Raw genomic sequence first — 22241 nt, forward strand, 5'->3', positions numbered from 1 at the left:
TGGTGACGATAGAATAGATAGGAAGAGCAGGGGTGGTTTATCAGAGGATGAATAAAAGACTTTGTACAATATTTTGGAGAACACTCTGAAATTTGCGAGAATATTTCTGAAGATCTTTATTAATAAAACAACGAAGAGAAAAGATTCTAAACAGTCCTAAATAATTCTTTCTGCATCTCAAAAGCTTATAATAGAAAAAGTCGACATTGAAAGTGTAACGTTACATGCAATCATTTAATCTTCTCTCGATACATAATTCTTACATATGTATTCTACATCACTATTATTAAATTTCATCACTATTATCCATCATCATCGTGTTACTGTTTAATCAAAAATAAACATATAAATCGATACGCGAGAGTGCAATTAACATATTAATACAATTAACACGGTAAAAGCCGGACTTGAAGGCACACTTGAACTCACTTGTACTCTTAGGCAATAGACTAATTACCTCAGTATTCGAACAAAACGAACCGAGCGACCGAGCGTAAAAGAGACAGCACGGCAGGAAAGTCGCATTGAAAAATGCTCGGCATTGAATGGGACGGAGGGAGGCGACCGGCAAAAAGGTTCCTACGTTTCGCTTCGACTCGGAAAATTGCCGCGGCGCGGATTAAGAAGTGAAACGGCTTTTATTACGGCGGAACGGTAGCTCCCGCGTTCCAGTACCGCGCCGAATGGAAAAAGGCCACAAGAGCGCAGCGGATGGATAATAATGCCCATAACTTGCGCGGTTCGCGTTAAACGCGTCGAGCTGCCCGAGTACAGTTAACTACAGGTATTACGGTCTATCGTGCTTTTAATAGCTGGCTTAACATTCCCGTTCCCCTCTCCCTCTTTCTCTGTCTCTGTCTGTTTCTCTCTTTCCTTTTCTATTTCTCTCCGTTTCGATGCGCCTCATAGGACCCATAGAACGCGTGTGCAAAACTACGTACAGACGCGTGACGGCTCGTTTCGTTAGCGGAGCAGCAGAGAAGTTCGGCGGTTGTATGTATAGAATTAATCTTTAACTTGGTCAGACCAAAAGTCTGGACCTGCACAGATATTCATGAAGCAGAGAAAAAGAGAAATTATTTCTAGTAGAGTATTTTTAATATGTTTTTTCTGATTACTTTTTTCATTCTCGACGGAAGCCGGTAGTAAAACTGGAAACAGCTTTAAAAAATATCCTTTTTCACTGTTTATATTTTGAAAACTCGGTTTTTCGTGGAAAGCGAAGATTTCCTAAAATAGAAAACTGACAAGGTGCCTGTCATATTTTTAAAAAAAAAGAAGAGATAGCTCACTTTTAACACGCTGCGGGGCACCGATGCGATACAAGAGACAAGTAATAAAAGTCTGGATGCAATTCTGGACACTCCGCGTCAACCATCGTTCGGAGGTGGCGTTTGACATAAAACTGTTTGCGTTACGTGTGAACGTTCACTCTACGATATTCTTCGCAAACGCGCGTACTGGGAGACCGTGAAATAAAAAGGAAATGATGGAACACTCGTTCCTCTCACGCGCTTTTTATTCGCAAGAGATGCGCAAAAATACGTATTAAAAATATTGTAGGATAACATCACCATTAAAATTCTATGAGAAGCAATGAAAAGATTTCGCGAAAGATATTTCCTCCCGCGATAATCCCGCCGATCGCTTTTTCTAATCGCGACAGCGCGATAGTGTATCGGACGATTTTTCATTCGCCCGGTTATTGCGCTAATGGAAGCATTTCTCCTGTAAGGGAATATCCGTTCGTTTCACGTATTAACGCTGTAAAAGCGTAACACGTACCGTTACTCCGCGCTCGCATTTCGGCACGATGCTCGCAGTTTGTCATCCTGTTACTCGCCTATAATAGCAAAACGAGATGAACCGCATGCGGCTGGCGGCGTATCGTCGCGAATCTCGAAGCTCTTAACCCTGTGCATGTGGTATCAGCTAATTGATTCGGTTTTAATGAGTTGGCTTTAGCGAATGGCTAATTAAACAGCGTATTTATCGGTGATAATAGATCATACACCAATATGGCATTACAGCATTCATCGAGAGATAAACCGCTAACGTATGGAAGTTGAATATATTACTAGCATTCGAGAGTGGATATTATTGATCGAAATATTAGTTTGATTAGCATCCTAATTCCCGCTCGATTGATGTTCCCTAATTTTTTAATATTCCATCGTTCATCCCTAAGCAAATACCTGATACTCAAATACTTCACGTGGCATTGACCAAACTGAATTTTATATTTATCGTCTTTTCTTTACTCCAAGTGCGAGACCTCTCCGAGGCAATCTCTCACCTTTCTCATCTCCCAGAAATGATATTGCGAGGTCCCATATCGACACGCACGATACGTGTGTGAACATAGCTTTCACGCGCGCTGAGGGATTCAAGGGATTCGCACGATAACGGTTTCCCCAAGCAGGTGTCCTTCCAGGACTGGTGGACCGGCGGCTCCGTACGGGATATCATAGATTTATGCGACTACGCGGGCACCGCGGATAAATCGCTATGCTGGAGCACGAGAGTGCGAAAGTTCGCCTGGGAAGCTTGAGTCACGGCCGTGAGCGGGCAACGCTCGTAATGCGAGCAATTTATTCGTTACAGCCGGGCCCGATTCAAGTTCGAGGCGACACCGCGTCGCAGTGTCCCCGGTGCCCTCTTATTCAAATCGTATCTTGCAGGAGCAATTTTCGATCACAACAACGGTATTGACAAAACCGTTCCCTTCATGCAAGATGCATGAGGACGGATCCTTTTTGGCCAGGCAGCCTCCCTCGTCGCCAGCGCCGTCGACGGGGACGAAGCGGCCGTAATCCACGAAACCCGCGAACCCCAAAGACGTCAACGTCACCTCCTCGAGGAAAATGCGAGACTCCTCGAGGCATCGTGTCGTTCTTTTCGGGAAACCGCGCGCGCGACACGCGCGTCTCTCGAGTTGAGGGTAACACGTGTCTCCTTGTAACGCTACGAGATTATCATAATACCCCGAGAATTGAATGCTTTTCTACAGTCGGAGAGGCAAGATTTTGCGGGTGCTCCGGGCGACATGTTAATTCCAGATCACGCAAATTCCTCGTGCTATTGATTGCTTTTACTCGAACAGCAAGAAATCTCTAACACCATACGTTTAACGTTTGGCGTGGTGTGAATTTACGAGTTCTCGTAGCGACGTATCGCCGTTGGCACGACGTGACATTTATCCTCGCGCGCTCTCCGTGCATTTCGCACACGTCTTTTTTCCATGAAAATTCATACGGAAGGCAAGTGCAGTTTACGCGACCAAAGCGCGAAAAGTTCAGAGACCGAATGATGCAACTATGTGAGTTACGTCCGCAAACAATGGCTCATTATCGGGCATTCGAATCGAGCATCACAATCGCATGTACCTTAAATACTCCTCGGCCCCGCCACAATCATGCCGGGGCATCATCAACATCATTATACACAGTTGCGCGCACCTTCTCCCTCCGCGCGTATCGCCGATCAAAGACACACGCAACGTATAATTTCCCCGCATTCGTCGCCGCTCAAAGAAGAGTCGGCTCTTTGGAATTTCGTTTCGCGTGACTTTCATTTCGATGGTATTTATATATAGAAGGAACCGCGAATGGCACTCTTTTTCCCTCTCGCAACCGAAAATACAGATATCTGAAGCTCGATATACCTTCACGTTGTCTGACAAACTGCAATGTAATTCGGAAACAAAAGATTAGACAGAAGTGATAATAGATAATAGAGAAAATAGATTTCTCAGAATGTTTTTGTCTCTGATGCGCACGGAAGTGCTCTTTGGATTCGCCGTGAGCGAGACTCGTTTTTACAATCGCAGTGCCCCGCAATTACCGTATATCCGGTGCTTAGAGCACTGCAACATTTAAGAGGGCATCCGTACACGAGTCGCAACTTCAAGGGGATAAGAATGCACCGCGCGCGGCCAATTACGGTGCAAGTGACTCCTGCTCGCTTCTCAGGACGATACTTCGTGTTTTGCATACTGTATCGTTCCTCGTTCTTCTCGTCTCCATGCATCCTGGCCTTGCCTCCGCGTTTACTTTTCCTTTCGTACGACGAACAAGTTACCTCGACACGGTTCGATACGCTTATGAGTCGCGAGCTATCACCTACGGCAGCCGTTTAGGAATTTACATTCATCATACTTAACGTCCGTAAGTCACTTTCTCACGACGCCGATCATGGCAACGCCAGCGCTTGTTCAATAAATCGTAAAGCTATTTTTACGCGGGCTCTTATGAAACATTTAATAACGCGCGAATGAAATCAATCAGCAATCGCGAATTAAAAGTCATGAAAGAATGGTATGCAGAGGAGAGAGGGATAACACAAATGCTTTAATGATTATCACGTTTTAATATGCGCACAGTACAAACACAGTCTAATGTAAAATGTTTAAAGTGATATCTACCTCGATTTGATGAAAACTAACCAATTTTGGATTCTACAATTTATAAGAGAGACGTTTTAGATTTTTGAAAATTTTATAGAAATTTAGAACAATAGGCAAAGTCCTATTAGTTGCGCGCGGAGTTTAATTTTACGCGGACATAACTCGAGATTTCATTTGTGGCATTTAACTTTGGAATTTAGCTACCGATCCAATATTTACTAAAGAAAGATCGATTTCAATTTCCGAAGGTAAATTCGTGAAAGAGAAAATGTTACAGTTACGCGAATTCGTCTGCATAAAAGGATATCATGCAAAAAATAGTATCTATGATCGAAAGCGTGAAACGAACACGCGCACGCGGAACGAATTGAGATGTGAGAATAGTCGCGGTCAGTCCGGGTCTCCCCGAGAGCGTGGCGGACGTTACTCTCTCTCAGTTATTATTCACTCTTTCACCTCCCACGCTCGGCTTTTATTCGAATACGAGTGCACCGTCCGGGGCGTCATAACTGCACTCGATCACTCGCCGGACGCCGCCGCCACGCATTTTTCTTCCAGCGTACAATGCACGAATATCTCGTGGCACATCCTGATATTCTTATGCTAAAGGGACCGTCGACGCCTGAGGTGACACGATTTTCCGCACACGATCGACTACCGACCGACAGTCGTCGTTATTATTTGAGAAACATGACTTATGTATTTTCACTTATCATCGTTATTTCGCCATTATATATTTCTTGTTTTGTTTCTCCATTATATATTTCTTGTTTTGTTTCTCCATTATTTTATTAATGCCTAATACTGCATACATTGGAAAATTTCTTCATTGCCATGAAGATCAAGAGCTCCATCTTGCGACAATGGAGATTTTGCGAAAGAGAACGCGAAAGTTTTGGTGAACAATCCTCCCTCACTATCCTTTCGCGACTATCCCCCCGTTACGATTACCCGCGCAACCATTCGAGGGTTAACGAACGAGCCGATGTTAAATTGCATGAGCTACCCTGCTCTTCTTCTCATTCGCAAACACAGCAACGTGATGTAAATGGAGCCGCGCGAGCGTGTAAGTGAATGAGCGTATGCGATGCGATGCGTGCGTCAGACACGGCTCTATTTTATGCCGAGTTAACTCCTGTGAGAAAAATCCGCATTCAAGGCTGCATGGTGCTTAACCCTTCGAGAACGCCTCGGAATCTTCGCCGATTTTACGGCGATGGTGCGGTAGAAAAAAGTTTGATCCTCCCAGCGGAAAGAGCGGGGATTCCTCAGATCGTCTTTCCCCTTTTAATTCGGGATTGTTCGCGTATTTAGTATAAATGCGCGTTTACAGTCTGTATGAATACCTGTTTGCAACTGCGCCAATAAAGAAGCGAAATGAGAGATGGACAGCAAGGAGAACCAGTGTAATTAAATTTGCCTTAATTCCGAACGTAAATATCTTGGGATGGTAAGCTGGTTAATTGCTCGTAACTTCTCGCGACTTCTTGGCACTTTATGGAAAGAAAGGTATAATATTTTCTTATCTGAATCTCAGTGGCACATCATATCTTTTTTCTGCATATAAAAGATGAAATAAATAAACGAATAAACATCGGAATGTCATATCTCTATATTTAAAATCTTTATATTTATCGTTTTATAACAAAAATATAACAAAACAATATGCAATTTAAAAAATGAATCTGATTTTGAGCGCGAATGATTCGTCGATAATTCGATGCCGCTGAACAGTATCGAAGCACTTAAATTAAATTGTGATATTTATGGTGCAACGTGGTATCGTTATTACTAATCGCGATACAATGAGGACGAACAATTTATGTACTGTTATGCAGCTTAGGAACGTGGCATATGCCTCCTTCGCCTTCAATCGGCGTTCGCGCGCGATAGATCAGCCGGGCGTTAAGCACAATGGGAAATAATTTATCCATGGGAATAACTCAAGCTGAGAACTCGACTTGACTTTCATCCACTCGCGCCTTGCGCTCCATATTCGCGCGCTAGATCCCGCGTCAGCTCGGCGTGCGATATAGGTACCTGGCATAAAACGCGCGCGTTCTACGTTCTAATGCGATAACACATGCGTTCGTCTCGTCAGGCTGACAGGTGAGGCTACATTCAATTTTTGTAATCGAACCCGGGAGGGCTTTCGCGCGCGCTCTTTCTCTCTTTCTCTCTCTCGCCCTCTCGCTTCTCGTATGGATTCGGCAGTTTCGATCCCCTTTGTGTCTGACAGTTAAACCGCAGCCATTATTCTCCCCCGCTCTTCCTCCCTCTCTCGCTCTCTCTTTCCGTCTCTCTTTCTCATCTTGTTTCGCTGTGCTCGTTCTGTACTCTTCTCATGTTCGTTCTCTCTCTTCCTCGGCTTCTCCTTCGGCAGTATCCTTTCTGCAGACAGCAGCAGCAGCAGCAGCAGCAGCAGCAGCAGTAGTGGTACAAAGTCCAGTCGTGCGCTTCGATAGCGGTAGATAACCGACACGAGCAGGGTACAGAGCGAAGCACCAATTAGGAATTAGATTTCTCCGGGATGCCGGATCTCTTTATTTGCTCTCTTGGCGTGCCTCTCTATGTTCCCCGCTGCGATCTCTCGGCCGGCACCACCGGTAGAGACACACGTACGTACACGTACGTAATGTGTACCGGTCGCTCCGCGAGTGGCCTTCGTATCGTACGAGCAGGGCTGCATCCGCTCGACGGCGAGACGGCGACGCATCCGCCTCGCCGAGAGAAGATAAGAAACGCACGCCACGATTCGAACCGCAGCGCAGCCCCGATAATCTGATCCGCTTTTTCTCTATCTCCTTTTTTATAAAGATGTATCTTCGCGAAATTGTTTTGTCATGGAGGACTCGTTGCGCGTTTATCAGCCTGATCACACGGCGATGCGAAGCGGAATATTTGCGGACGGTGCCGAATGTCTCTCTGCGCTCTCAGCTTCGGAAGATACATGTGATAACGTACCTGCTGTGACATAAACGTCATGTCTTGATACTTCAAAACTGCCTGAGAAATTGAAATCAGTACGATCTCGCAGTGCGCGTGATACTTCTGCTGCTTGGAAAATGCGGGGAAACCGTTCCCCACAGCAATTGTCGTGTTTCCTGTTTCTCAGGATGAACGTGGGGGATTCGTTCCGCCTCTTTGCAGCGTCGTGGTCCAAATCCGCTTAAATTATACCGGCACAAATTCCCGATCCTCGTGAAACTACCGTTAGACAAGAAAACAACGGAGTCTCACGCGAGAATGTCGCGCGAGATGGCCCAATTTCATGAAAAGCCGAACAGGATCTGCATTGCGGATGCAAATGCGTCGTGCAACGCGCATTTCCGTTGCGGCCCTGCGTGCAAGTACGAGTTCGGCAGTAAGTGTCGCGCGAGAGCGCAACGAGAATACACGCGTACGGAGACCCGCAGCTCTAATGAACGCTGAAAATTAGCCGCTATCTATTCATCTGCCTGGTAGCCGCATCCTGCGGCGAGAAACGCTCGGCCGGGCGAACAGGCCGACGGGGGGAAGGAGGTAAGGAGGAAGAGGGCAGAAAGGTATGCGAAAGCTACTGCATTCTGTCGTGTGGCACGTAGCTTCTGCGAGATTAAACTCGATCGTTCCATGGACGAGGCATTAAGGGTTAAGTAATGTTGCCCGCCGTAAAATACTGCGAGATCAATCGCATCTAATAGATGTTCTTTTGCGCGGGGATATCGCCTCTTTGCGTGCAGCTGCGGCAATGTCCTTCGTTGGACGATTAACCAATGTGCTTCAGAGTCGACATTCTTCAAAAACTCGGTGATCTTAATCGCTTCTCTCGTTATCTCGATTGAAAATGATGGTGGCTAGATGGAACATTATTGCTATTCTACAAAAACTGTAAAAAAAGCCTATTCATTTAAATTTCTTTCAAGTAATAAGATTTCCAAAGTGTAAATTACTTAAAGATTACTTAAGAGTCTCTCTACAATTTTTATTTTTCGGCTTACTTACGATTTTTTCGGATTGAGCTAATTGTTATACGTGTATTTTAATTTTATATTAAAAATTGTGAGATTTACTATTGTATTTTTAATTCATTGATCCAATAAAGAGCGTTCAAGAGAGGGCAACTATTGGATGAGACACGAAAGGAATAAAATTATCATCAATTCGTAACGAATTCCGTCGACTGTACAGATTACACGTGATTTTCTGCAAGGTTGTGTTTACTTCTGCGGTTTATTTGCCTCGGCTACGAATGTGTGAGAAAAATGGACTCAGCAAACTCGTCTACGTGTTCGGGTTCGTTTTCAGCTCTGCTACGTGCAACGTCGGTATTAGTTCCGTTTAATTAGGTAGGTGACGGGGCGGGGGAGCAGAATTGGATCGGCCAGCGTGTAGAGTAATCCAAGAGATCCCGATTGACCGAGGCAGAGAAGCTGCCTTCGTAGTCTCTGTTCGTGATAATAATATCTTCACGTTCGATCACGCTGCATGAATGTCGCATGAATGAATTTTATTCTCCGTGATCGATCATACGGATGAAAGACGAATTCACGCGTATGATACATATTAAATATTTTAAGACTTTTGTACGTGTGAATTGGAACATGTTAAATTTGGCAAAAGAAACTTCTTGAATTACGACGATTTCCTCGAGTATTTATAAACTGTATCGCGCTTATATTATCTAAGAATAAAATTTAGAAAAATCTTTTATAATTATCAAAAATAGGAAATTTATAATAAATTATATATTACAAGAAAATGTATAGATATGTCTGAAATCACACTGAAATCGCGCGGAAGCTTCCTATGAAATATTAAAATCATACGAGGAGCGAATCTCAGAAACAGTGTTCAGGAAGATCAAAAGAACCAGCGAGCTTGGCCGGCCGTCATTTGCATTTGCCCCAAGGGTCCGCCAGACCTTCCACGCGTGACCCGTTGCGGCGGCCGCAATTTGCAAGCTCGCGGTGGCCCTTGATGCCTTCGCGATGGCATCCGCGAAAACAGCTCTTCGCGCCCGCGGTGTCAATGCCCCAAAATTAAACGCACCTTGCGAAAAACACGAAAGAATGCAAGGGGGGAAAAAGCGCACGTTAGCGGAAACGATTCTGCGAGATAATCGATCGTTATCTGAATCACGCAATTATTTAAGTATAGATCGTCTTTATTGTAACTTTTGTTATTAATAATTTTAATAACTTGCGATGCATCAAATAATAACTTTTGCGGATTATACTTCGATTATTGTTGCTGCAATTGCAGAAGTTATCGACATAGTATTCGGCTAATTTTTCTTTCAATTCGGAAGTCCATCTGGGTTAATCATCAAACAAGTAACCGTGTAAATTCGCTTAACGCTTGCGAACGTGTTACATGATGAAGATAACGTGTACAGCTTCGGGCGTACGACGAAATAACATTACGGGAATCTGGCAATGCGATTATGCATTATCTTACAAAATCATTATTCACTGTCTTAACACTGTTAAAATTGAATCCACTTCGTGACTATAGTGAAATTAATACACGTTGTCCAGTGATATATTCGATACATCGCAGTGCACATCACAAAAATCCACGGATTCGTCGAGCATAAACATAATTCATAATGAAACAAGAAAACACATTTTAATATTCCTAACGATAATATTCATAATGATTCTAAGAACTCAACAATCTTACTGCTTAAATATGATTCAATCGCAATAACGTGAGAAATGTACAAGTTGAGAATAAAATGATATATTCTTCCTTTGAGTTCATATATCGTTGATTGCCTTGCATGATTGCGATTTAGCATCATGCGACTTTAAGAACAGTAGCAGATGGATCTAAAATTGAAAGCAACTTTTAATATTTATCACAGCAACGACGCTATATTGGGGATGAAGAGGGTTGAACGTTTCTCAGATGGTGAATCGTGAAGTGTGGAGAATTCGCACCAAAAACAGAGCGAGAGAATGCGAGAGGAAGACGAGAAGGCAATGTCGATTACTACCTTGACGCTTTCCCTCTTCTCTTTCTCGCTTCCTGGCCTGATGCAGTCGATTTCCATTCGACTGCCATGCGTTATGCATGGCGGCGGTGTAATTCGCCCGGCGGTTGCGGACGTACATATCAAAATTAACGCGCCCTTGGCGATGCGGAATTTCCATCCATCTCGGACGGCCGAAAAGGCACTGGGTATCTCTGAAAATCCACGTTACCAAAGCCGGTCGGCCGGCCAGCCGGCGCGGAATTTGCATTACTAATGTGCAAACTGCGTCAAACGAAATACACCAAAGTGTTTTACGACGTATGAACGGACGCGCGCTGAATAGAGGCCAAACGCGCGTACGTATTCATAGATGTGTGCGCATATATACCCGTATGTACGCCTCGGTCTGTGGATGCGCCCAGTGAGCGTACGAGGCCCAATCATTCAATTAACCCTGTCCTATACGATCCTCTTGATGCGATTTTATTTAATAAAGCTAATGCCGCTTATGGTCTCGCAATGGCCACGACTGCGCCTTCATTAACTCTCTCACCGCAACGTGGGTCAGCTGAAAATCAGCTTGCACCTTGCGTTCGGTGTTACTAAGCGCGGTGCAGTTATAATTGTGCTAATGTAATCTCGTCCCTGTGCAGGAGCGGGCGCAATATTTTATGAATTATCCTACAACCGAAACACATAAATTAGAATTACCCATATTGCTATTTTGTCTGCAGCAGATGACTGTCGTCGACTGTCACACGTCGATTCTCAATGGTTCCCTTATGTTCCCGGTATAAACGAAAACTAATTCTGTAAATTAGTGACACAATTAAATAAATATAGCAAGAAATTCGACAATTAATCTCAAAATTCATAAATATCACATTGGGAGGCTTCCAGTAGTGAATTGATGAGTTTGGTATTGATCTTCTCCCAGAAAAAATTAACGTTGCTGACTCTGATGGAAAGCGATGGTGATCTCGACGGAATGGGAACGCCCAAGAGAGAAACGATCAGGATAGAGATTTCGTAATAAAACGAGATCGAGGTTGATCGAGGTGGCATGAATCGAGGTCATCTAACCTATCTATTCAACGATTAATTGTTAGATTTTTTTAATGATAATCTCTTGAGTCTATAGTATGTGTATGATAGTTTCTTAACATACAATGTATATACATTTTGATTTGTATAGTATACTTAAAAATAACATAACAATCTTAGTATTTTTATGTAATTTATGAATAGATATTTCGTAAAATGCAAGAGTCGCTTCTATACAATCTATACAAAAGAACAAAGTGCTATTTGCAAAACTTTAGTACGCTTTAAACTTTACGTTAAAGAAGGAAAGCACACACGCATACACAATAGCATTTAAAGAATTCATGGACACCTCTTCAGAGGCAATATCCGTCGATGTGCCAATCTTCTTATACTTTATAGAATCGAAGAGAGCCACTTAAAGACGCGCGAGCATAATGGAAGTCTCAAGCTGATTACTTCATGTATGAATGTACATGATATATAACTAATCTCATCTCACGATTGGACACGGTCCATCGTTTTTGATTGCACGACCATTAACGTCCTCGTAGGTTGAAATACCATGTCGCGAAAAAGTCAGTTCTTACGTCGCATCTGTTTTTTCTGTGGCGTCGGCGTGCTTTAATAATCGTTTGCACATTCGATTTATCGTATCCGATTATTGCAGCTGAAATATGTATGAAGCAACTCGACAAAAAAAATATAGAAAAGCGATATCTTTATTGAATTAGAAACTGTTATCTCACACAGTCTCTTTTTTCGATGGAGGAAAATTGTATAAACGAACGTGCTAAATGTACCGCACGATTCGTTACGCGATTGTAATTAAATGGCGAATCGTGCACGGATCATTGATCTTTCGCGATAACGTCGAACTTCATAAATAACTGAAAATTTCACTCTCCGAGAAACACGCAGTTTCGCGGCTCAAAAGCGCAACACTGATGCGACGAAAAAAAAATACATAGAATTTAGAGAAAATATTTTTCATTCGAACCACATGATAGATGACAGTTTGTTCTGGCGTCACCGCGGTCGTGCCCGCGACAATCGATCGTTTCTGTCGCTATGTCATAAGCGTCACGAGTAACAATGCACTGCACTGCATGAAATCCCAAAATTTTCGACATCCTCGCACAACTCCGGATAAATATTTAAATTCAGGAAGTCAGCTATATGCGTCATGAATCCCCGTTTATTTCCGTTTACATCAAGTCCTCAAGCTTTTTCACTATCAATCCACTTTCTGCGACAGAATTTCATTATTAACTGGCATGAAGAATAGAAATTCATTAGGTGCCGGCTAATTATAGTCGCGGGACGACGTCAGCGGATCGAGATGTTCTCGAGCTGATGATGCTGATGATCGACGCAGAAAACTTTCGCCAAAGCGATCGAGCGTCGCGAGCACTAATAATCCGCCAGCCAACGACATTGTTCGGCATGACGTGTGTGGAAGTGATTCACCGATATGGCACGCGACAATACCTTCTTAATATCGGTTCGCAGGGCGCGACTATTACGCCAGCGGATTATCGTAATGAGAGTTCCTGGAGTATCAAGTTACGCGACTTGACCTCCGTACACTCCCTTCGGCGCTTCGCTATGTGAATAGAGTGCCTCGGTTCTCGGATGATTTTCATCTCAGTAAACTCATCTTTGTTATGCGCACCCGCATCGCTCTTTTAAAAAAACAAGAGTCGAGAGTCGACGAGTACGAGCGAGCTCTTTACGTGCCGGTCGACGACACGACGCATGCGTTAAAAATATACGCAGACACGCGATATACGAGCTTTACATTAAGATTCTGCTCATACATGACAGAGAGAGAAATTAAGAGAGAGAGAGAGAGAGAGAGAGAGAGAAAGGAAGAAAAGAAAGAAAGAGAAAAAGATTATTCAAAATTGATTAAAAAGTAAAGTCCCATTAGTCGGATACGACTACAAACATTAATTACGTTTCAATATGCTGGATATGCCATTATCTATTTTAGCTCTGCTAATGGTAATTCAATGCTGACACGATATCTCTCATTAATTTAATATTATTTCGTATATGATGCTAAACATGCGTTACAATTAATTTTATGCGTGTATGTTACATGCATATATTATGTGCAAAACGATATGCATGTATCTTATGATGTGCATTAACGTTTACAAGTTGTTGTTCGATTAAAAAGAATGTTGAGAAAATTCATCAATTTATATAAGATGTTCAGAAATATGTACGCTATCACATTTTTATAGCCTGTGATTGAAATAGCTTCCCATTTTTAACGGCGACGGCGTAATTCGCATATTGAAATAAATAAAATACACGTTACTGAAATATATTCTAGTTACGTGTGTGTCTGGTACAGATCGACTAACATTACATTTCTATCAATTCTGATTTAAATGCCATCACCGATACAGAACCATTAATTATCCACGCGATGCAATTAATTCCTCGAACCGCGATGACTCCATCCCGTTAATCTCAGTATACACAATCTATTTCCTCTTTTCTTTACATGTATATGTGCGCTCTAATGATGTGAATGCATAAAAAGAGATCACAGAGTTGAAATTGTTTCTCGGAATATTGATTGAAGTAGTCCTCGCCCTAACATTAGTGAATTAATAAACCAATTCACAGTACGTAATGATCTGCACAATGAATTATCTTATGCAACACATTTAACATCGTGCTCCGTATTTGCTTCACGAAAAAGTAATGTCAAGATTAATAGCAGTATATTACAATATAAGCATTACTATATAAATTGTAATACAGTACAAATGTATTCTTGAGAATACCAATGAGTCCCGAATATAATTCGCACTTATATGTTTATTGGCATTTACCGGATTATCTTTCTTCATGAAATGGATCCTGCAACGCGATTTTCCACGCTAATTGCCGCAATTGGAAGCGGTAATCGCCGGAGAAATCGCCATCACGCCGGTTAAATCGCATTCGTGCATTCTCCATGAACTCGGCGCGCGTACGTTGGCCGGTTTATGGGCGTGTAAGCTGGCGCGCTGAAAAGCGAAAACGCTCGGAAAGTGAAAACGGACGGCGAGACTCAGCCGGCGACCCAATGAGTCAGACGAGACGACCGAACCTGCCTACTTTTGAATATTTATATCCGTGCCGCCTACTCTCGCGAATATTAATTTACCGGCGCGCAAAGTACGGGAGAGCCGCGTCTGTCTATCGCTCACGATGGCGTGCACTCATCGTGGTTTCGCGCGTGCACGCACACGCGAAATGCACTCCTGCGCTTCGCGTCGGCGGACGCGTGCTGGGTGATATTAAACTCGCCGGATGTCATTGCCGGCCTAATTAGCACGTTCGTATAAAATCCACCATGCAATTTTACACGAACGATACGCGGCTAATTTGCGAGATCGCGAACTCGCTGGCGCGATGGGTGATATCTCTGTTTTCGTTGCTCCAATTTTAACATTATCTACATTAGTCTGCGTAACTTTAGATCGATGTGAAACTCGGAGTAGCATACACTTTGCGACTGAATTGTGGCGCGGTTTATTTAAAACGCTGACCGAATTTGCGCGATCTCGCTAACGACATGTGAAAGTAATTACATATTTTACAGAAGCGTTTGCCTCTCGTGGAACATCTGGAAAGTGACTGAGCGCAATTCCAACAAACTATCTGCGCAAAGAATTACGAAGGAATAAAACTTCGCGCAATTCACAGTATTCATCGTTCAACCATTACCCGTTTATATTGTTTCCAGATTCCACGTCGATCAAACGTTCTCCAGTCGAACAATTACACGATTCTGCCTTCCTCGCAACATTCTCAAAAGGTCAATCGACGCGTTGAAATAGGTCGTCCAGTCCTATCTCTCCACGCTCCTCGGCCTCCTCGCTCGCCATATCACTCTTACTCTCATATCCTCCTCGCCACCTCTCCCTCCGCGCGGCAATGAAGGTGCGATTCGAAGATAGCCGGCCGGCTCACGTTATAATAAAATTAAATTCATATCTCGGATCAGGGGAACGCGATAGCTACCGCGACATTACCCCCCGCTTATTGTAAGCAAACACGTATGTCCACCCTCCTTCTGTCCCTGTCCGCCCCCTCCCGTCACGAATAGTTTTGATTCATGAGATGGTCGGCGAGCCGGGCGTGCGTGTCGCGCGCGTGTACATGTGCGGCCTGTGGTGTGTGCGTTCCTCTCCGCGCGCGGTGCCCCTTTTCCCTCCTGGGACACGGCGAAATCCGACACTGCATACCAGTAACCCGACTTCCAGGGCCCAACCCTCCCGCCCGTACCCTCCTCGCGCGTCTTTCCGCGCGAGCTCGCGCGCCCGCCACGTTTGAACACGTGTCAACATGTCGGTTGACATAGATTTTTCGCCGAGATAGAGAACGTGAAGAATAAGACGAGCGAGGGGCCCGGCTTGAACGAGAGGCCGATCGGCTCCGCTCCGCCGTGTGAGAAAGAGAATGAGGGGGCGGAGATCGGAGCGCGGCGGGTACAAGGGGGGACCGTGAGGACGAAGGCAGCAGGAGAGATCGGCATCTCTCCTCTTCCGAAACCAGTTTGTACCTCCGAACGGCCGAACGGGAAAGAGGAAAAGAGAGAAAGACAGAGAGATAGGCTCGCGTTCTCTGTGTTCTCCGGAGATCTTGGTGCTCCGGGCGCGTTTAACACCGGGAGGCATAGCACCGCGCAGCATCGCCGGGCCCGATCGCAGCGGCGTCGTTGCATCACGTTCCCCGCTCTTAATTAATGCCTCCTTCCGGCGAGCGCGTTACGACCCGGACGTAACGAGATGTAAGAATCAGATGGCGGAAAGCTGAACTGGCGATTCAAGAATCGAGTCGGACGCGCAATTCCATACGTCGAGTCGCGCTCCCTGATGAGGACCCTCTAAGCTTAATTTATACTTTGTGTTAAAAAACAATCTCTCCGACTGCGAAGTGGTAATTTGATTCGCTGAAGATATCAGTTTCACGTCATGCTACTGAATAAAATGCAGAATCAATTCTGATAAAAATGGTGACCAATATTGAGCGAGTGCAGTACGCGAAATGGCACTAACGTGGATTAGATTTGTAGAATGCTCTTTGCAAGCTGCCAAGTTTCGGTTTTACATCGTTAGCTGGCACCGCAGAGTTCTTGCCGCGGATAAAAGCCGATAATTGACACCCGCAATATCACGCCGGCACTAACGTCGATAAATTATGCCGCTCGATTAATTTCCCCGCGTCCTACGTTCGCCGCGCGGGCGTGAATCATCCTCCTCGCGAAAGACCGAGGCGTGTACCATTTACATACGTACGTATGTACATGGGTTTGCTGCGGGGCGAAAGTTGCGATATATCCGTTATAATTTCGTGCCGATGCGACTGGAGCGCGAGGGTGCGTATTGCTTCCGTACGTAGGTACCATTTGTTTCGGAAAATGGCGCAATTTTGTCTCGCTGGCGCAATGTCGGAACGAGTGTGCAATACCTTCGCGGCCATAATTTAACCAGCTCCTTTATGTGCCGCGTATTGTATTTATTCGCGGACATATAAAGGGGAGGTCTGCATGCGAGAATTCTGCGTTCCGCAATATCTGTTACGTGTTTAACGGAAAGGTAGCTTCATCGGGATACTCGATATCTGAGGTGTGGCTCAACATAAGAAATCTTTCTAAAGTGACTTGGCAGGCTCGTTGCTTCGCACAATAAGATGCTGTAAATTATGCAAATTACGTGCATAATTATGAATAGTTAGACAATAATGTGGAAACAGATTTGAAAGCAGCAAGCTCGTAATAAGATGCTTCCGACAACATTATTGCAGTTTTACAGCTCGAAATTCGAGCAACGTAAATATCTTGCGCGATTCGAGCGGCTTACATTAATACAATGTGAGATTGAGAGAGGCCTAGATAATGACAGAGTCAACTAGTGCGTCGGAGTTATGATCTACTGAGGGCCTTGCACATGCAACGCCTGCGGCGGTTGCCTAGTTCGTCTCGGAATATATCCGCTTCTGAGTCGCAAACAGGTACACAGTACATAGACCAACATACATAGTTGGCAATTATTCTGCTATTATTCCTGCGATTCTTGCATACCGCAACTGGCTTTGAAGATTTTGTCCAAAGACACTTTCTGAATAGATTCCCGAAATTGCATAGTATTATTAATGGCGATATTACAGTACAAATGGTGTAGTCATCTCGCTTTGTGCGCCTCCGGTCACTTGCACTTTAACATTCGTAAAACAATATTTCACATAATAATTAGTACGGCGTACAATATTTGCGTACAGATATCTCACCCAAGAGTGGCATATAATTAAAAAAAATGTCCTTATGTTATGTATATCATATGTATAGAAAGATACTGATAGATATTCTCAAGAGGCTTCAAAATGTTTCAGACAATCTTTTGGTATTTCGTTAATGTTAAAAAAAATTAATCCGATCCTTGCAGTCGGCTTTCCGATCGCGTTACTCATCCTAGTGGTAGTATCCTGTGCTCACAGGACCAAGAGGACTCACCTTCACGCGTTGCTCCGGTGGGACTTGGCACGGTCGGCGGGGCCCAAAGGGGGAAGAAAAAATCGACGAACACGAAGAAATCAAGATCCCTCGCGCGCTGCGGGCTTTTTGTTTCCCCCGGAGGGGTGAGTGCGTGCGTGCGTTCGTGCGTGCGTGCCTGCGTGCGTGTTCGGGGTCTCTCTCGCGTGCGGCGTGAGAACTCTTTTTCGAGCCCTCACGAAATGATAAAAAGTAGACGAAGAGATGGACGAAGTAGCACCGGGAGCCTCTTCTTTTCTCCGTTCTACTGCTCTTCCTCGCCACGTCTTTCTCCCTTTCGCGCCTTTCGTCTTCCTTTCTTTCTCTCTTTCTCTCGCACCCGCTTCCTTTTGTCCCCCTTCTTCGATCGCTTCTCTTATTATGCGAAACGGCACACGAATCTCAATGGCTTTGCGTGATTATTAATTAAGACGTTCCTCGTCGAACGACCCGTCGATGAAGATGTCCCGACGCGCGACCATTCGCTGTCCTGCGGCTGTCCTTAGGTCGCGTTAATTATCCCTCTGGGTGGACGACGCGCTGCATCTCCATCCCTAACTTGCGCGTCCCGGTCATACGCAAATCGTCGCGCGAAGACGAGGTGTCGTTAAAGGGCGATCCTGAGACGTCTCGCGACTGCAGCACACGCATATACGGACACACATACGAAGTTAATTAGTCTGATTAATCAGGACCAAGAGAGAGCCTGGCTGTTGGCTGCCACCGCGCCCCTTTCTCGTCCTTTGACAGAAGGACGTGAGATGGCATGTAATTTAGTATAATTAGTATTAAGAAGCGTTTACAACATTAGCGCGGTGCAACGATTCATTAGTTAACTGGAACCCAGGGCTTAATCATCCGCGTGTCCCAGATCCCTTGCCAGTACGATCGAGGCTCACGAGGATTTATGACTGAACGGAGGACGCGTGTGTTGTATGCGTCTTTGATTATTATCGTCAATTAGCCGTCGGCACAATGCACAAGATTATTGCGCGCCGTTCCGATACTTCTTCTTCCGATACTCAACTCCTTATGTCGGCGATTGAACCACGTATACTCTCGCAAATACCAGACGCGAGCGGCGTCAATTGCCGTTAACGACGATTAATCAGCTGCAGCGGTGCGCGAGTTCTAGTTTCACTTGCCGAGCGATCCTTTGAGGCAGCACTTCGATCGCGTGTCCGTAGCGTGCATTCTTCCCGCTGCCGTTCCGCAGATGCACGATTCTTTGTACGTATTAATTATCCGGATATTGATTAGTTGTAATCGCGCTCGCAATTACTCAGTCGCCGCGCGAGACTCGCGCGCGTTTTATCGCTCCTTTGTTACGATATCTCCATCCCAGAGCGGAGGAGCGAGGATCGTACAGTCGCGCAATCCGTTAATTACTAAAGTAACGCACCGTTACTTCCCCGGCCGTAGTAATTAACCGTTGGGATCGCTCCCGTCCATCAAACACCGCCGCGAACTCTAACGCTCGATCGGACGCTATTCAATATTCCGCTTCGATCGTGTTCGCGATCGCCTCCGAGAGAAAGATCCTCCTGTCGGGGAAACCACGCTCATGCAACATTCATGGCACTGTCGGCAAATGAAAATCCTTAACGCACCGATCCTGTTCGCTGATCGTTTCTCGCGGCGGTGTCCAAAACTTTCGCAATCTAAATCCTCCTACAAAGGGGCAAGATGAGAGCGACAATCAAGTCCCTCGTGTTTTTCCCTCACAATTATTGCGATTAATCGTTCCTCTCCGATTCGCACGGTCTACTCCGAAGCCCGCTTATATTCGCCGTGCGTTAAATACCACCGTGAACAGCGGTCCTTAAAATATTCATCCGCCAAGTAACAACCGACCCTTTGCGCGCCTCTTCCGCCTTAAAAATTCATCCGCCAAGTGGGTAATTGACGCAGACGCCCGTCGATGTTCTCGGAGTCGTCGATTATTTGCCGTCAAGAGCGTCAGTGATCTGCACTTTAATTGTTGTCCCTTATCTTTGGATACTTTTCGTGAATCGGAACACAATGATTTCTTTCTCTGATCGTATTATTCGAGCGACACGGATCACCATCAATCGAGTTAGATTTCACTCCGTATCGTGAAAGTTTTCTTCAGGTTTCTCATGATTTTTCGAATAGTCTTGTCAGTGTTCATTTACGAACGATCCTTTACGAATGAGGATACCATATGATTCTGCGACAGAGCAGAATTGGATTGTGACAAACGCAACGCAGAGTCAATGCGCCTCATAAGCTGAATTAAATCGCCCTGTTGGAGAATCTAGTTCCCTTATTGAATCCGGTTACAAAGTTTGAGCGATCGTGTGTGCAGGGCAGTGGTCGGATTAAAATAAATTCCCTTCCTTTCTCGTAGATCGTTGCTTATGGTGCATGTACCATTAGGAGTTTCAAATCGTTTGTGATTTGCAGCGAGCAAGAGTAATGCGGACTGTCGTCTCGTGGACTCGTGCGTCGAGTTAAGTCAAACTTCACTCCCCATCTCCGAATCACACTGACGAATTAGGACACGAAGTTGCAGAACGATCCCTCAAGCGATCGGTCGGATTAAAATAAATCCCTCACGCCGGTCTCGCGTCACTGGGTCACTTTTTACGGTACCAAAAACTTCGAGTCGTCTCACGATGAAGAGGGAAAACGATAATTGACGACAAGCGGCAGCCTGTCAGTCGCTCAAGCTGCTCAAGTCAAATTTTGTTCTTCATCCTCAAATGACCGATCACGAATTTAAGAACGTTTGCTCGCTCATACGTTGGAGCTTTCGTCGTGCTTCGCTCTCACTTTCCTTCTCGCTCTTCACAAGTTAAGGCAATTGGATTAGGATACCAATTCCCTTCGCCGGTCTCGTAAGGTCACCAGTTCACGGAGTCCGCAAGGTCGAGACGGCGGGATCGGTTCACGGGGTCGCCGACGTGCGGGACGCGCGCGAGTCGGATTAATTACACCGGCGGATTAATCAGTAGCCGGAGCTCGCTCGGTCGGGCAGGTCGCAGCGGTGGACGCTGCACCGTCGCGGTCACTCGCGGCGACCGCACCGCGGGACGCATCTCGGGGACGTTCACACGCAGGCTTCCGGTCAGCCGGAAGTGGCACGTACTCAACAGTGCACCTTTCCTTTAGCCCTTTCTCTCTCCTCTCTCTCTCTCTCTTGATCTCTATCGCTCTTTCCTCTCGCAAGCGGTCGCAGCACTCCGATCGAACTCACCCGCTGCACGAGCACCGCGCGCGCTATCGAACAGCACTGTACTCGACGAACATACACACACAACAGATGGACACACACAAACACGACAAACGTGACAAGCACTCACGTACACCGACACGCGCGCTAGGATTATCCGCCGTTCTCGCGCGCGAGTCGTCCTGACGTCGTCCTGCAAGGAAAGATCCGTCTTTAAGATCGTCGGCAGGACCGAGCGCGCGATCTCTTTCGCAAGAGTCACGTGACCGGTTCTCACCGTCCCGATGGTGTCACGATGATGACGAGTCGACGCGTACCGGCGTGATGATCGTCCCGGATCAATTTCGGGCACGTCCGTCGATGGGGATCGCGAAGATCCCAGAACAAATTCGTCAGTCACGGTACCCTATCCGCCGCCGATGGGGGGTAGGGTCGCACTCGTATCTCGCACGCGTAATGACGTAACGCGGCCGGCGATCGCGCGCCGATGTGAGATCGGCCGCAGACGGTATCGGCTCGCGCGGTTACAGGCCGCTCGGATGGACCAACGTGATCCGGCCTCGGAACACACGCTCGTTGAACTGTCGTTCGGAGCAGCTCGGGCCGCGGTTTAGTATCAACGTTCGTTCTTGGCTGGCGTCGCGCCCCTCCCGGGACGCCGGCCGACGCCAATCGAGTGCGCGTATACCTACTACGTGCAACGTACCTGCGAACCTGCAAGAGGCGAACCCACCTTCCCGCCCGGCACTGAATCTCGACTGCGCGCGACCTGCGCGCGCGCGCATCCCCATCTGCACGTCGCGCGTGTGTTTTCCGCGGACGTGTGTGTATATGTGTATGCACGCAGGATGTAGGGGTTGACGTCTGCGTCTGCGGCACCTGCACCCGCGATTCTCACTCTTGGCCCCCTTTTTCTCGCGAATCAACGAAGAAAATAAGCGATGGGGTAGGACTCGTTATCATCCCCGCGTTTTGACAGATATAAAATTACACAAGCAGTTAAACGATATTTTATGTGTATAATATCCTACTGGCAATAATTCTCGCGTGTTAATCGCTCCCTTTGATACGGGCTGATATGTAAATCAAAAATGTTTCT

At 45.7% G+C, this 22241-nt stretch overlaps 1 protein-coding gene across 2 annotated transcripts in view; it reads right to left on the reverse strand.

The window, feature by feature from the left end:
• Positions 1 to 21825, reverse strand: part of LOC105286449 (latrophilin Cirl) — a 407961-nt gene extending 386136 nt beyond the window's left edge. For both annotated transcript variants that reach the window (XM_026968306.1, XM_026968309.1), the window contains exon 1: positions 17929 to 21825. The gene's annotated coding sequence lies outside the window, so the exon portion shown is untranslated. The remainder of the gene's footprint in view (positions 1 to 17928) is intronic.
• Between the last annotated feature and the right edge of the window lie 416 nt (positions 21826 to 22241).

The sequence above is a fragment of the Ooceraea biroi genome, chromosome 3 (genome assembly GCF_003672135.1).
Source record: "Ooceraea biroi isolate clonal line C1 chromosome 3, Obir_v5.4, whole genome shotgun sequence".
Taxonomy (NCBI): domain Eukaryota; kingdom Metazoa; phylum Arthropoda; class Insecta; order Hymenoptera; family Formicidae; genus Ooceraea; species Ooceraea biroi.